This window comes from Ranitomeya variabilis, chromosome 3 (assembly GCF_051348905.1).
Source record: "Ranitomeya variabilis isolate aRanVar5 chromosome 3, aRanVar5.hap1, whole genome shotgun sequence".
Taxonomy (NCBI): domain Eukaryota; kingdom Metazoa; phylum Chordata; class Amphibia; order Anura; family Dendrobatidae; genus Ranitomeya; species Ranitomeya variabilis.
Window position 1 is genome coordinate 516,982,080 of NC_135234.1, and position 15,845 is coordinate 516,997,924.

General features: G+C 44.0%; 1 protein-coding gene across 4 annotated transcripts in view; it reads left to right on the forward strand.

Moving 5' to 3' along the window:
* DCUN1D2 (defective in cullin neddylation 1 domain containing 2) overlaps window positions 1-15,845 on the forward strand; it is a 45,433-nt gene that overhangs the window by 7,672 nt on the left and 21,916 nt on the right. The window lies entirely within an intron of this gene.

Consider the following 15,845-nt stretch of genomic DNA (forward strand, 5'->3'; position numbering starts at 1 on the left):
GCTGCGAATTCGAAGCAGTTTTCCATCAGGTTTACAGTACCATGTACACCTATGGAGAAACCAAATCCGCTGTGCCCATGGTGCGGAAAATTCCGTGCAGAAACGCTGCGTTGTATTTTCCGCAGCATGTCAATTCTTTGTGCGGATTCCGCAGCGTTTTACACCTGTTCCTCAATAGGAATCCGCAGGTGAAATCCGCACAAAAAAACACTGGAAATCTGCTGTAAATCCGCAGGTAAAACGCAGTGCCTTTTACCTGCAGATTTTTCAAAAATCGTGCGGAAAAATCTCACACAAATCCGCAACGTGGGCACATAGCCTTAGGGTTAGGGTTGGAATTAGGGCTAGGGTTTGAAATAGGGTTAAGATTAGGCTTGTGGTTAGGGTTAGGGGTGTGTTGGGGTTACAGTTGTGGTTAGGGTTGGGATTAGGGTTACGGTTGGGATTAGGGTTAGGATTAGGGTTGGAATTAGGGTTAGGGGTGTGTTGGGGTTAGGGTTGTGATTAGGGTTATGGCTACAGTTGGCATTAGGATTAGGGGTGTGTTGGGGTTAGTGTTGAAGTTAGAATTGAGGGGTTTCCACTGTTTAGGCACATCAGGGGTCTCCAAACGCAACATGGCACCACCATTGATTCCAGCCAATCTTGCGTTCAAAAAGTCAAATGGTGCTCCCTCCCTTCCAAGCCCCGACGTGCGCCCAAACAGTGGTTTACCCCCACATTTGGGGTACCAGCGTACTCAGGACAAACTGGGCAACAACTGTTGGTGTCCAATTTCTCCTGTTACCCTTGCAAAAATAAAAAATTACTTGCTAAAACATAATTTTTGAGGAAAGAACAATTATTTTTTATTTTCACGGCTCTGCGTTATAAACTTCTGTGAAGCACTTGGGGGTTGAAAGTGCTCACCACACATCTAGATAAGTTCGTTCGGGGGTCTAATTTCCAAAATGGGGTCACTTGTGGGGTGTTTCTACTGTTTAGGCACATCAGGGGCTCTGCAAATGCAATGTGACGCCCGCAGACCATTCCATCCAAGTCTGCATTTCAAATGTCACTACTTCCCTTCCGAGCCCTGACGTGCGCCCAAACAGTGGTTTACCCCCACATATGGGGTATCAGCGTACTCACAACAAACTGGGCAACAAATATTGGGGTCCAATTTCTCCTGTTACTCTTGCAAAAATAAAAAATTCTGGGTTAAAAAAATATTTTTGAGGAAAGGAAACACATTTATTATTTTCACGGCTCTGTGTTATAAACTTCTGTGAAGCACCTGGGGGTTTAAAGTGCTCACTATGCCTCTAGATGAGTTCCTTGGGGGGTCTAGTTTCCAAAATGGGGTCACTTGTGGAGGAGCTCCAATGTTTAGGCACACAGGGGCTTTCCAAACGCGACATGGTGTCCGCTAACGATGGAGATAATTTTTCATTCAAAAAGTCAAATGGCGCTCCTTCCCTTCCGAGCCTTACCATGTGCCCAAACAGTGGTTTACCCCCACATGTGAGGTATTGGTGTACTCAGGAGAAATTGCCCAACAAAATTTAGGATCCATTTTATCCTGTTGCCCATGTGAAAATGAAAAAATTGAGGCTAAAATAATTTTTTTGTGAAAAAAAAAAGTACTTTTTCATTTTTACGGATCAATTTGTGAAGCACCTGGGGGTTTAAAGTGCTCACTATGCTTCTAGATAAGTTCCTTGGGGGGTCTAGTTTCCAAAATGGGATCACTTGTGGGGGAGCTGCAATGTTTAGGCACACGGGGGCTCTCCAAACGCGACATGGTGTCCGCTAAAGATTGGAGCCAATTTTTCATTCAAAAAGTCAAATGGCGCCCCTTCCCTTCCGAGCCCTGCCGTGCGCCCAAACAGTGGTTTACCCCCACATGAGGTATCAGCGTACTCAGGACAAATTGGACAACAACGTCCGTGGTCCAGTTTCTCCTTTTACCCTTGGGAAAATAAAAAAATTGTTGCTAAAAGATCATTTTTGTGACTAAAAGTTAAATGTTCATTTTTTACTTTCATGTTGCTTCTGCTGCTGTGAAACACCTGAAGGGTTAATAAACTTCTAGAATGTGGTTTTGAGCACCTTGAGGGGTGCAGTTTTTAGAATGGTGTCACTTTTGGGTATTTTCAGCCATATAGAACCCTCAAAATGACTTCAAATGTGAGGTGGTCCCTAAAAAAAATGGTTTTGTAAATTTTGTTGTAAAAATGAGAAATCACTGGTCAAATTTTAACCCTTATAACTTCCTAGCAAAAAAAAAAAATTGTTTCCAAAATTGTGCTGAATGAAAGTAGACATGTGGGAAACGTTATTTATTAACTATTTTGTGTCACATAACTCTCTGGTTTAACAGAATAAAAATTCAAAATGTGAAAATTGCGAAATTTTCAAAATTTTTGCCAAATTTCCGTTTTTTTCACAAATAAACTCAGAAATTATCGACCTAAATTTACCACTAACATGAAGCCCAATATGTCACGAAAAAACAATCTCAGAATCGCTAGGATCCGTTGAAGCGTTCCTGAGTTATTACCTCATAAAGGGACACTGGTCAGAATTGCAAAAAACGGCAAGGTCATTAAGGCCAAAATAGGCTGGGTCATGAAGGGGTTAAGGAAATTTACAAAATTTATTTTTTTAGGGACCTATCCATGTTTGAAGTGACTTTAGGGGTCCCATATATTGGGCAGCCCCCCAAAGTGATACCATTTTAAAAACAGCACCCCCTGACATATTGAAAACTGTTGTCAGGTAGTTTATTAACCCTTCTGGTGCTTTTCAGGAATTAATGCAAATTGGCATGACAGAAATGAAAATGTGCATTTATACCACCTAAATGTCTCTAACTTCTGAACAGGTTACAACAGCCGTTAGACTCTCGGGCCGCTATTTGGTCATGAATCGCCATGGCAAACATCAGGACCACAAAATCCTGATCTGAGTGCACCAATTGGGATAAAGAGGAACCCCTCACACTTTGTTAACCATTTAGATGCTGCTGTCAATAGTGACTACATCATTATAAGGGGTTAAACAGATATGGAGGGTGCAAACACCGATCGTGGCTGATACAGCAAGTTGTCAGCTGTAGTGTACAGGCAGCAGCTGCTGGATTGTCACCTGTATGGGGATGCTATTCTCTTATGTCGCAGGTCAGTTAAGACGTATCGGCGGTCATTAAGGGGTTAAAAATAGAACAATTATAAAAAATACATATTTGGTATTGCTGCGTTTTTAAAAGTCTGATCTATCAAAATGCAAAATAAATTACCGTATTTTTCGGACTATAGGACGCACTGGACTATAAGGCGCACCCAGGTTTTAGAGGTGGAAAATAGGGAAAAAAATATTTGAAGCAAAAAAATGTGGTAAAATATTTAATAACATAAATAACATACTATTATGTGGTGTTATTATATATAATAGTACGTTATTATGTTGGAAGCTGCGGGACCAGTGTGGTGTCTGTGAAGTACTATATGAAGATGCTGGAGGGTGAGTATAAGAATGGGGGCACAGGGCTTATATTTAAAGCACCACTCCAGCACTGCAAAATAACACTGGAGTGCTGCTTTAAAATCCCATGGGAGAACTATAACTCCCAGCATGTCCTGCACATCCTATGACATGCTGGGAGTTATAGTTCACTAAAGGAGTGGCAGAGTGCTTTATTGTGTTTTGGAAAGACTAACCTCTTAATTGTGGGAGCCAGCCTGTGGTGAGGTAAAAGCTGGAGCATCCCATGGCTGCACACACAGAGCCCTCCCTCTTGTTGCCTTTCCACAGCACAGGTAATGGAAGCCAGCAGATTCTAGTGTTGGAGTCTGAAGGACCTGTGATGATGTCAGAAGAGGGAGGGCTCTGTGCTGCCATGTGATGCTCCAGCCCGCCCACTTCTGACATCACACAGGTCCTCCCTGTGCACCACAGACAGCTCAGCGTCCAGCACAGGCAGGTATGCAGCGATCTCCTGGCCCCTGCTGCTGCTGCCTCCTCTCCCGGACACACAGATTCTCCCCAGAATCAGTACTGGGGAAACTGTGTGTCCCTGCTTAAGTGCAGTATTCATTTGCTGCTCCCCGCTCAGCTGATCGGTGGGCGGGGAGCCGCTAATGAATATTCACTGCACTTAATCAGCGGGGCCATGTGGTTTTCCCAGCAGCTGATTCCGGCAGCGGGGACATCCTGAAGTGGGATATCATTGCGATCCCACTCGCTGCTGCCCCCCTCTCCACATGCTATATCCGTACTATAAGACGCACCCACACTTTCCTCCCAAATTTGGAGGAAAAAAAGTGCGTCTTATAGTCGGAAAAATACGGTAATACGATCAGTAAACGAGATAGTGGGAAAAAAAAATCAAACCGCCAGAATTACGTTTTTTTGGGCTGCTGCAACATTGCAATAAGAGGAAATCAAAACATCGGATCTACCGAAAATGGTATCAGTAAACAGTCAGCGCAAGGCACAAAAAAAATAGGACCTCACACAGTCCCATATCCCAAAAAACGTTACGGGACTCTGAAAATGGCACCAAAAACAAAGTTTTGTTTGTGGGTTTTTTTTTCATCATTTAACCAATTAACCCCTTAGTGACAGAGCCAATTTGGTACTTAATGACCGAGCCAATTTTTACAATTCTGACCACTGTCACTTTATGAGGTTATAACTCTGGAACGCTTTAACGGGTCCCGCTGATTCTGAGATTGTTTTTTCATGACATGTTGTACTTCATGTTAGTGGTAACATTTTTTCGATATTACTTGCGATTATTTATGAAAAAAATTTTGTAATTTTCAAACTTTGTATTTTTATGCCCTTAAATCACAGAGATATGTCACACAAAATAGTTAATAAATAACATTTCCCACATGTCTACTTTACATCAGCACAATTTTGGAAACAACATTTTTTTTTTGTTAGGGAGTTATAAGGGTTAAAAGTTGACCAGCAATTTCTCATTTTTACAACACCATTTTTTTTTTTTTAAGGGACCACATCACATTTGAAGTCATTTTAAGGGGTCTATATGATAGAAAATAACCAAGTGTGACACCATTCTAAAAACTGCACCCCTCAAGGTGCTCAAAACCACATTCAAGAAGTTTATTAACCCTTTACGTGCTTCACAGGAACTGAAACAATGTGGAAGGAAAAAATGAACATTTAACTTTTTTTTGTAAACCTTTTTTAATTCAGAACCATTTTTTTATTTTTTTTTATTTTCACAAGTGTGAAAACAGAAATTTAACCATAAATTTTGTTGTGCAATTTCTCCTGAATACGCCAATACCCCATATGTGGGGGTAAACCACTGTTTGGGCGCACCGCAGAGCTTGGAAGAGGAGTGCCGTTTGACTTTTTCAATGCAGAATTGGCTGTAATTGAGATCGGACGCCAAGTCATGTTTAGAGAGCCCCTGATGTGCCTAAACAGTGGAAACGCTCCACAAGTGACACCATTTTGGAAACTAGAACCCATTAAGGAACGTAACTAGATGTGTAGTGAGCACTTTGAGCCCCCAAGTGCTTCACAGAAGTTTATAAAGTAGAGCCGTTAAAATAAACGCATTTGTTTACACAAAAATGATCTTTTCGCCCCCAAATTCTTATTTTCACAAGGATAACAGGAGAAATTAGACTACAAAAGTTGTTGTGCAATTTCTCCTGAGTACGTCCATACCCCATATGTGGGGGTAAACCACTGTTTGGGTGCACCGCAGAGCTTGGAAGAGGAGTGCCGTTTTATTTTTTCAATGCAGAATTAGCTGGAATTGAGATCGGACATGTCACGTTTGGAGAGCCCCTGATGTGCCTAAACAGTGGAAACCCCCCACACCATTTTGGAAACTAGACCCCTCAAGGAACTTAACTAGATGTGTGGTGAGTACTTTAAACCCCCAAGTGCTTCACAGAAATTTATAACTTGGAGCCATGAAAATAAAAAATCCTTTTTTTTTTTTCCTCCAAAAATGATTTTTTAGCCTGCAATTTTTTATTTTCTCAAGGGTAACAGGAGACATTGGACTCCAAAATCTGTTGACCAGTTTGTCCTGAGTACGCTGATACCCCATATGTGCATATGTGGGGGGGGGGGGGGGGCGGCACTGTTTGGGCACCCATCAGGGCTCGGAAGGGAAGGAGCGCCGCTTGGAATGCAGACTTTGATGGGATGGTCTGCGGGAGTCATGTTGCATTTGCAGAGCTCCTGATGTACCTAAACAGTAGAAACCCCCCACATGTGACCCCATTTTGGAAACTAGACCCCCCAAAGAGCTTATCTAGATGTGTGGTGAGCACTATGAATGCCCAAGTGCTTCACAGAAGTTTATAATGCAGAGTCGTGAAAATAAAAAACATTTTTTTTTTCCCACAAAAAAGATTTTTTAGCCCCCAAGTTTATTTTCACAAGGGTAACAGGAGAAATTGGACCCTAAAAGTTGTTGTCCAATTTATCCCGAGTACGCTGATGCCCCATATGTGGGGGTAAACTACTGTTTGGGCGCACGGCAGAGCTCAGAAGGGAGGGAGCACAATTGACTTTTTGAGCGCAAAATTGGCTGTGGCGTTTAGAGACCCCCTGATGTACCTAAACAGTGGAAACCCCCCAATTCTAACTCCAACCCTAACCCCAACACACCCCTAACCCTAATCCCGATCCATAATCCTAATCGCAACCCTAACCCCCAATACACCCCTAATCCCTAATCTCAACCCTAACCTCAAAACCTAACCCTAATCCCAATACACCCCTAACCCTAATCCCAACCCTAACCTTAACCCTAATCCCAAACCTAACCCTCAATGTAACCCTAATGCCAACCCTAATCCTAACTCTAACCTTAACTTAAGCCCCAAGCCCTAACCCAAGCCCTAAGGCTATGTGCACACGTTGCGGATTTTGCTGCGGATCCACAGCGTTTCCGCAGCTGCGGGTCCGCAGCAGTTTCCCATGAGTTTACAGTACATGTAAACCTATGGGAAACATAAAACGCTGTGCCCATGCTGCGGAAACGCAGCGGTTTACATTCCGCATGATGTCAATTCTTTCTGTGGATTCCGCAGCGGTTTTACACCTGCTCCATAATAGAAAACCGCAGGTGTAAAACCGCAGGGGAATCCGCACAAAAACCGCGGTACATCTGCGATAAATCCGCAGGAAAAACTCAGCGTTTTGGCCCTGCGGATTTATCAAATCCGCTGCCGAAAAATCCGCAGAGAACCATTCTACGTGTGCACATATCCTAACCCTACCCCTAACCCTAATTGGAAAATAGAAATACATACATTTTTTATTTTTTTATTTTTTCCTTACTAAGGGGGGGGGGGGGTTACTTACTATTTTTTTTATTTTGATCACTGTGATAGGATCTCAGTGACCAAAATAAAACAAGAGGAGAAATCTTCCTCGGCCGGCCGCCATTTTCTTACCGGGGCAAGAAGCCAGCAGAAGAAGCAGGAGGACCCAGGGACACCGGTAAGTGTAACAGGGTCCCCCGATCCCCCTATTTCTCTGTCCTCTGATCACATCAGAGGACAGAGAATGACATCGCTTTTTTTTTTTTTTTGCAGTCACCGGTAAACAGTTAATTACCGGCGATCGCAAAACAGGGGTCGGTAAAAACCGACCTCAATCATGTTCTTTGGGGTCTCGGCTACCCTCGCCAGCCGAGACCCCAAAGATCATCCGGGCGGCGGGCGCACTGCGCATGCGCCCGCCATTTTTTTCCCCCGGAAAAAGATGGCGGCGCCCATTGGGAGCCACGAGGAGCACCGGGGGAGATAGTTAAGTATCGGGGGGCGATCGGGGACCCCATTTCTCTGTCCTCCGATGTGCGATCACATTGGAGGACAGAGAAATTAAATGGCAAATCGTGTTTTGGGTTTTTTGCGACCGCCGGTAAACGGTTAATTACCGGCGATTGCAATTCGGGGGTCGGTAAACCCCGAATCATGTTCTCTGGGGTCTCGGCTACCCCCGACAACAGAGACCCCAAAGAAAATCTGACTCTGGGGGCGCTATTCACTTTTTCCACAGCGCCGTTAATTAACGGCGCTGTGGTTTAAGTACCCTTAACTGCCGCCGTTAAAAGGCGTATCGGCGGTCGTTAAGGGGTTAAAGATTGCCGATACGCCTTTAAACAGCGGCAGTTAAGGGTACTTATTCCTAAGTGTCGCTTTTTAACGTCGCTGAGAAATAATAGTATAGCGCCTCAGCATCAAAAAAATCTCTGGGGTTTCAGCTACTGGGGGTAGCTGAGACCCTGTAGAACATGATCCGGGATTCACTGAATCTACCTCCACCATCCCCAGATCCTCCTGCTTTGTCCACTGGCCCTCTGTGGTATCTTCCTGGAAAAAAATGACGGGCACATGCACAGTGCGTCTGCCAAGATCTTCTGGCCGGTACCCGGCAACAATATGGTGTTTTACTTATTGGTTTCTTTTGATCACTGTGATGGGGTCTATCACAGTGATCAAAACAAAAAATAGTAAATCAAATCCCCCTCTGTCATTGTAATTTTTTCCATTTTTTTGTAGTTGGAGTTACTTTTGGAGAAACCCCAATTCTAAAAAAAAATGTGACGGCTAGTGTTGAGCGCAATTTCTCACAACTCAAGTTTGCATTGGGTGCTTGGGTATGCATAGAGTATGGCGGATTCTGGCATGTTTTTAATTTTGGGTGTCTATCTGCCACGAAACATGCAAGGCGGGGACTAGAACTCGTCACTTGAGTACCCAAGCAGCCGATGCAAACTGGAGTAGCTAGCATGTGTGCTTAAAGGGCCACTGTCACCCCCCTCCAGCCGTTATAAACTAAAAGAGCCACCTTGTGCAGCAGTAATGCTGCATTCTAACAAGGTGGCTCTTTTAGTTTTAGGTTCAAGCATACCCCAAATAAAACATTTTTATACTTAGCCACAATTCCTGTCTCTAGCCAGGTAGGCGGGTCCTCACTCTCCAGCTTCTCTGGTATCAGCCATTACATCAGACGGCCAGAGCTTACTGCGTCTGCGCAGGGCACCAGTACACAGCGCAGGCGCCGGATTTGAAACGATAACAGCGCTGAGGGGGCGGCGCCGAAAGCGCAGGAAGATGTGAGTGACGGCAGAGGAGCTGGCCAAGCTGGGGAATGAGGACCCGCCTACCTGGCTAGAGACAGGAATTGTGGCTAAGTATAAAAACGTTTTATTTGGGGTATGCTTGAACCTAAAACTAAAAGAGCCACCTTGTTAGAATTCAGCATTACTGCTGCACAACGGGCTCTTTTAGTTTATAACGGCTGGAGGGGGGTGACAGTGGCCCTTTAACAATAATGACAACATATTCGATATGACAACCTAATGTTATCAAATTCTGTGTCGCACCTGTGGGTTCAAAAAGCTCACTATACCCCTGGATAAAGTCTGTGCGGGTGTGGCTTTCAAAAAGGGGTCACTTGTGAGGGTTTTCCACCGTTTAGGCACAGCAGGGGCTCTCCAAATGTGACATGGCATCTGTTCTTGATTCCAGCCAATTTTGCATTCTAAAAGTCACATGGTGTTCCCTCCCTTCTGAGCCCTGCCGTGTGCCCAAACAGTGGCTTTCCCCCACCTATGGAGTATCGTCATTTCCCCATTTTCTATTGTTACCCTTGTGAAAATAAAAATAAAAAACTTTGGGTCTAAAGTAATTTTTTTTTTTTTTTGTGAAAAAAGTTGTGTTCATTTTTTTTTCCTTCCACATTGCTTTAGTTCTCATGAAGCAACTAAAGGGTTAATAAACTTCTTGAATGTAGTTTTGAACATATGTCATATAGACCCCTCAATCACTACAAATGTGAGGTGGTCCCTAAAAAAAATGGTTTGGGAAAAATGATAAATCGTTGGTCAACTTTTAACCCTTAACTTCCTAACAACAACAAAATCATGTTTACAAAATTGTATTGATGTAATGTAGACATGTGGGGAATGTTATTTATTAACTATTTTATGTTACATATCTCGCTGATTAAAGGGCACAACATTTAGCATTTTTGCCGAATTTCCATTTTTTTCATAAATGCAAGTCATATGAGGTACAATATGTAACAAAAAACAGTCTCACAATCAGTGGAATCCGTTGGTGCTCCAGCGCTATTATGACATAAAATTACAAAAGTCAGAACTGTAAAATTTGGCTCGGTTAATAGGCGGTTAAATGAAGAAAAAAACTATACGTTTGGTATCTAAGGACAAAAACAGGAGACAAAACCGCAATTGTGATCATGCATATATAAATATACAATAGTTGTTGCAGTGGTGATGCAACACAATATTAAAAAAAAGTGTTAGGCGCATATCAGAATGTTATATAAAACAAATTTAAAAAAAAAGATATTTTGTTACAAATAACATTACAAAGCTGCCATGTAGTTTTCCATTGTGAAATCGCACAATGGTATATATCGGGTATCAAAATAAAATGAACATGAGTATCTGCTATGAAAAATAGAAACGATAAAGTGCCTGAGCGTGCAAGAATACTGATATAATACACAGACACAAAGTTACCTCTAATATTTAGCAGTTGGTGTGTTTTACATACTAATGAAGTGCATGTGCAAATATAATGCATGTGCCATTGTGCATGACCACTAAACTGCTGTAAACATGTTGTACCACATAGAATGATTGAGAAGTACAACCCCTGGCAAAAATTATGGAATCACCGGCCTTGGAGGATGTTCATTCAGTTGTTTAATTTTGTAGAAAAAAAGCAGATCACAGACATGGCACAAAACTAAATTCATTTCAAATGGCAACTTTCTGGCTTTAAGAAACACTAAAAGAAATCAAGAACAAAAAATGTTGTAGTCAGTAATGGTTACTTTTTTTAAACCAAGCATAGAGGAAAAATTATGGCATCACTCAATTCTGAGGAAAAAATTATGGAATCATGAAAAACAAACACTCCAACACATCACTAGTGTTTTGTTGCACCACCACTGGCTTTTCTAACAGCTTGCAGTCTGAGGCATGGACTTAATGAGTGTCAAACTGTACTCTTCATCAATCTGGCTCCAACTTTCTCTGCTTGCTGTTGCCAGATCAGCTTTGCAGGTTGGAGCCTTGTCATGGACCATTTTCTTCAACTTCCACCAAAGATTTTAAATTGGATTGAGATTCTGCAATGTCAATTTCACATTGGCTAACATTGGCTGTGCACTACACTGCGGGTCTGATGCAATTTCAGGAGTCCAAAAACACCACGGAAACGCATCCAAATATTCAACGTGTGCACATAACCTTAGATTGGGGTATCACTTCTATGGTTCTGAATGAGAACAACTATAAATCCCCATCATGTTTCACTATGTGACGCGCTAAGGGAGTATCAATTTTGTGGATTATGCCGCCAATATGTTTATCTATTCTTACCCTAAATTGTCTTAAGGCCCCGTCTCACATAGCGAGATCGCTAGCGAGATCGCTGCTGAGTCACAAGTTTTGTGACGCAACAGCGACCTCAGTAGCGATCTCGCTATGTGTGACACGTACCAGCGATCAGGCCCCTGCTGCGAGATCGCTGGTCGTGTCAAAATGGCCTGGACCTTTTTTTGGTCGTTGAGGCCCCGCTGACATCGCTGAATCGGTGTGTGTGACACCGATCCAGCGATGTCTTCACTGGTAACCAGGGTAAACATCGGGTTACTAAGCGCAGGGCCGCGCTTAGTAACCCGATGTTTACCCTGGTTACCAGCGTAAATGTAAAAAAAAAAAAAACAGTACATACTCACCATCTGTTGCCCGTCAGGTCCCTTGGCGTCTGCATCCTGCTCTGACTGAGCCGCCGTAAAGTGAGAGCACAGCAGTGACGTCACCGCTGCGCTCTGCTCTCACTGTACGGCGGATCAGTCAGAGCAGGAAGCAGACGCCAAGGGACCTGACGGGCAACAGATGGTGAGTATGTACTTTTTTTTTTTTTTTACATTTACGCTGGTAACCAGGGTAAACATCGGGTTACTAAGCGCGGCCCTGCGCTTAGTAACCCGATGTTTACCCTGGTTACCCGGGTGCTGCAGGGGGACTTCGGCATCGTTGAAGACAGTTTCAACGATGCCGAAGTCAGTTTCAACGATGCCGAAGTCGTTCCCCTGATCGTTGGTCGCTGGAGAGAGCTGTCTGTGTGACAGCTCCCCAGCGGCGCTGCAGCGATCAGCATCGTTGTCTGTATCGCTGCAGCGTTGCTGTGTGAGACGGGGCCTTTAGTCTTTCCCACGTAATTCTTGGGACAGTTGCATTTACAAACATGTACAACCCCTGCAGTTTTACAGTTGACAGAGACCCTATTACCATAGGACCTGTCTGTTACCGCACTGATGAAGGTTTTGGATGTATGGACATAATGACGTTGATCTTACTGCGCAATGCACAATGGTATACATCGATAACCAGTTCCGATACTTCACCAGCGGGACTAGTTCAAAAAGGGGATCCCTTGTGATGGGAAGCGCGCGCAACGTTTCATCATGACGTTTGTGGTCCATGTGGCAGGAGCGTTACCTTTAGCTCCGCATCTTTTTCCCAGAATATTGATGCACTCCTTATTTGAACCCGGAAGAGGGAAACGCGTGAGATGGGGCATCTTAAATGATATAAGTTAACTGCCTTACTTGTACAATGCTTATCATTAATATACTGGCTTTACTAGGCCCTAGTCTGGTATAGGCTGTGATCATTATGTTTTTTTTTTCTGTATTATGTTACCTCTTTGGGATGTGTGCAATTCAGTAGCGTTCTCTTGCCGTTCATCAGTCTGACGGCAATTGATGACCACATGATTATTTGAGTCTTTATCACACTAGCATCTTATATTATTGGAACTACCCTTATATGGTCAGTTGACATAGAAATGTATATAGCCCATAATCACTAGGGGATCCATTGTCCCAATTTATCAACAGAATTTAGTTGTAAGAGTCAGCTACATACCCATATACCATCTCTTACAGCAACTCTCTCTTCACCATAGTATGAGAGCTACAAGTAGGTGCATAGAGGCAGCCTAACATCTTAGCTTTTTAGCTTGTAGGACCTGCTATACCTAACACTTTATTGGGTGGTGGTGTTAGTTTTTGTTTTTTTAAAGACTCCTCCTTAGGGTCAGGTAGGGATAGCCTACGTGGAGCGAGGGTGCCATATCATATACCGAGGATGCCAACCTTCGCTGTCAGGAAGGGATAGCTAGGGGTAAGACATTTTTATACCCTTAGCTTTTTTTCCAATTTGTATATATACAGGCATCTCTATACCAACCTGCCAATACACATTTTTCATGATGACCCTGACCTGTTTTTCTATTTGTTTTTATTGATACTAATCAAAGTTCATTTTTCAAGAGGTTTTTTTTTTTTTTGCTCCTTGGTTTTGCCACCATGGCATGATCAGACTGTTCCAGCACAGTCATACGCAGAATATTACACAAGACACAACAGCGACACATTTATAAGATTATCTCGGTAAAGGAACATTTTATTTAAACACATCTAATTATGGAAGCTATTATTAGTCCAAGATCTATTGATTAAAATATACTTTGTTCAAGGTGAAAAGCCCTTTTAAGGTGCTGAAAAAGAGACCTGGCTCCCAAGAAAACAATCCAGTTTCAGAGGGGACAACCCACTTAAAGGGAAGCTGTCAGCAGGATTGTGCACAGTAACCTACACACAGTGTCAGATCGGAGCCGTTATACTGATTACAATGATACCTTGGTTGATGAAATCTGTCTTGTGGTTGTTTAATTTTTATTTGCAGTTTTGAGTTAATGATCTGCTCGTGCCCCGGGGTGGGGGCTTCATGTGGTGCTCTGCTTGGGTACTCATAATGCAGACTGCTGATAGGTCACTGATCCCTCACTGACCTGCCCCCTAGTTTACATAATGAATACCTGTACGTACTGACGGAAAGAAAGAAACCCTTCTGCAGGCAGGCGTCAGCTGTGGCATCTGCCCTGCTGCATAATCGCATGTTTACTGTCCCAATAATAAATGTGGTTGATGTTATTCAGATAGAAAAAAAAAAATCGATTTTAAAAATGTGCTGCCTGCGCAGTAGCGGCTATCGGTGTATATAGGCGATCTGATATCTGCTACTGTTCATGTGCCGGCGGTGCCATCTTGCTGGAGAAGAAAAAAAATGGCGCCACCCGCGCAGTAGCAGCTACACAAAAACCACAAGATGGATTTCTTCACCCCAGGTATCGTTTTATTCAGTATAAGGCCGTCACACTAGCAGTATTTGGTCAATATTTTACATCAGTATTTGTAAGCCAAAACCAGGAGTGGAACAAATAGAGGAAAAGTATAATAGAAGCATATGCGCCACTTCTGCATTTATCACCCACTCCTGGTTTTGTCTTACAAATACTGATGTAAAATACTGACCAAATACTGCTAGTGTGACGGCATCCTAACAGCGGCAACCTAGCAGGATCTGTAGTTTACTGAGCAAAATCCTGCTGTCAGGTTTGCTATAAACTTACGGTCATTTTCATAATATCATAGTTACCACTAAGGAACTTGCCTTCTTGTTTTGCACCCATGTTGTAGTCCTCATCTCCTTGGTATGGCCTACTTCTCCTGGACCCATCTCTGAATGCCAACCTTCTTTCAGTCTCCTCCCAGCTCTCTCAATTTCCTTTTCCTGTATCACCCTTGGGTTTTTAAACCCCTCTTGAGGTCTTCAGCTGTCTGCTTTCCCCACCTGGACACACTGTCTTAGGGCTGTCCCACACGTCCAGATAATTCCGGTACCGGAATAAATCGGTACCGGAGTTATCCGTGTCCGTGTGCCTGGGAACTCACGGAGGCCATACCTGCGGCACACGTGTGCCGCCCGTATGGCGAGTGGGTACCACACGGAGCGTGTGGTACCCACTCTGCATGGTGCTGAAGCTGCGATTCATATGTTCCCTGTAGCAACGTTTGCTGCAGGGAAAATATGAAGAATAGTGTTTAAAATAAAGATCCATGTGTCCGCCGCCCCCCCACCCCCTGTGCGCCCCCCCCGCTGGTCAGAAAATACTCACCCGGATCCCCCGTCGGCAGTCGCTCCTTCCTGGTCTGGCCGCGGCTTACTGTATGCGGTCACGTGGGGCCGCTCATTTACACTCATGAATAGGCGGCTCCGCCCCTATTGGAGGTGGAGCCACATATTCATGAGTGTAATCGGCCGCATACAGTAGAGAAGCCGCGGCCAGACCAGGAAGGAGCGACTGCCGACGGGGGATCCGGGTGAGTATTTTCCGACCAGCGGGGGGGCGCACAGGGGGTGGGGGGGCGGCGGACACATGGATCTTTAGTTTAAACACTATCATTCATATTTTCTCTGTAGCAAACGCTGCTACAGGGAACATATGAATGGCGGCTTCAGCACCATGTGGGGGGGACAGCGCTTACTGTAGCGCTGTCTCCGGCACGCCACACGGACCCCAGACGGAGAATGTCCGTGTGAGGTGCGTGTTTTACACGGACCCATTGACTCTATTGGGTCCGTGTAATCCGTGCGCTCCCACGAACACTGACATGTCTCCGTGTTTGGCACACGGAGACACGGTCCGCACACGGTCCGCACAAAATCAATGACATCTGAACAGATGCATTGATTTTTATGTGTCTACGTGTGTCAGTGTCTCCGGTACGGGAGGAAACTGTCACCTCACGTACCGGAGCCACTGACGTGTGAAACCGGCCTTATCTTGTGAACAAACTGCTTTGATCTACCAGTTCTTTCTTTACAATATGCTTAGGGTACTGTCACACAGTACCATTTTGATCGCTACGACGGTACGATTCGTGACGTTCTAGCGATATCGTTA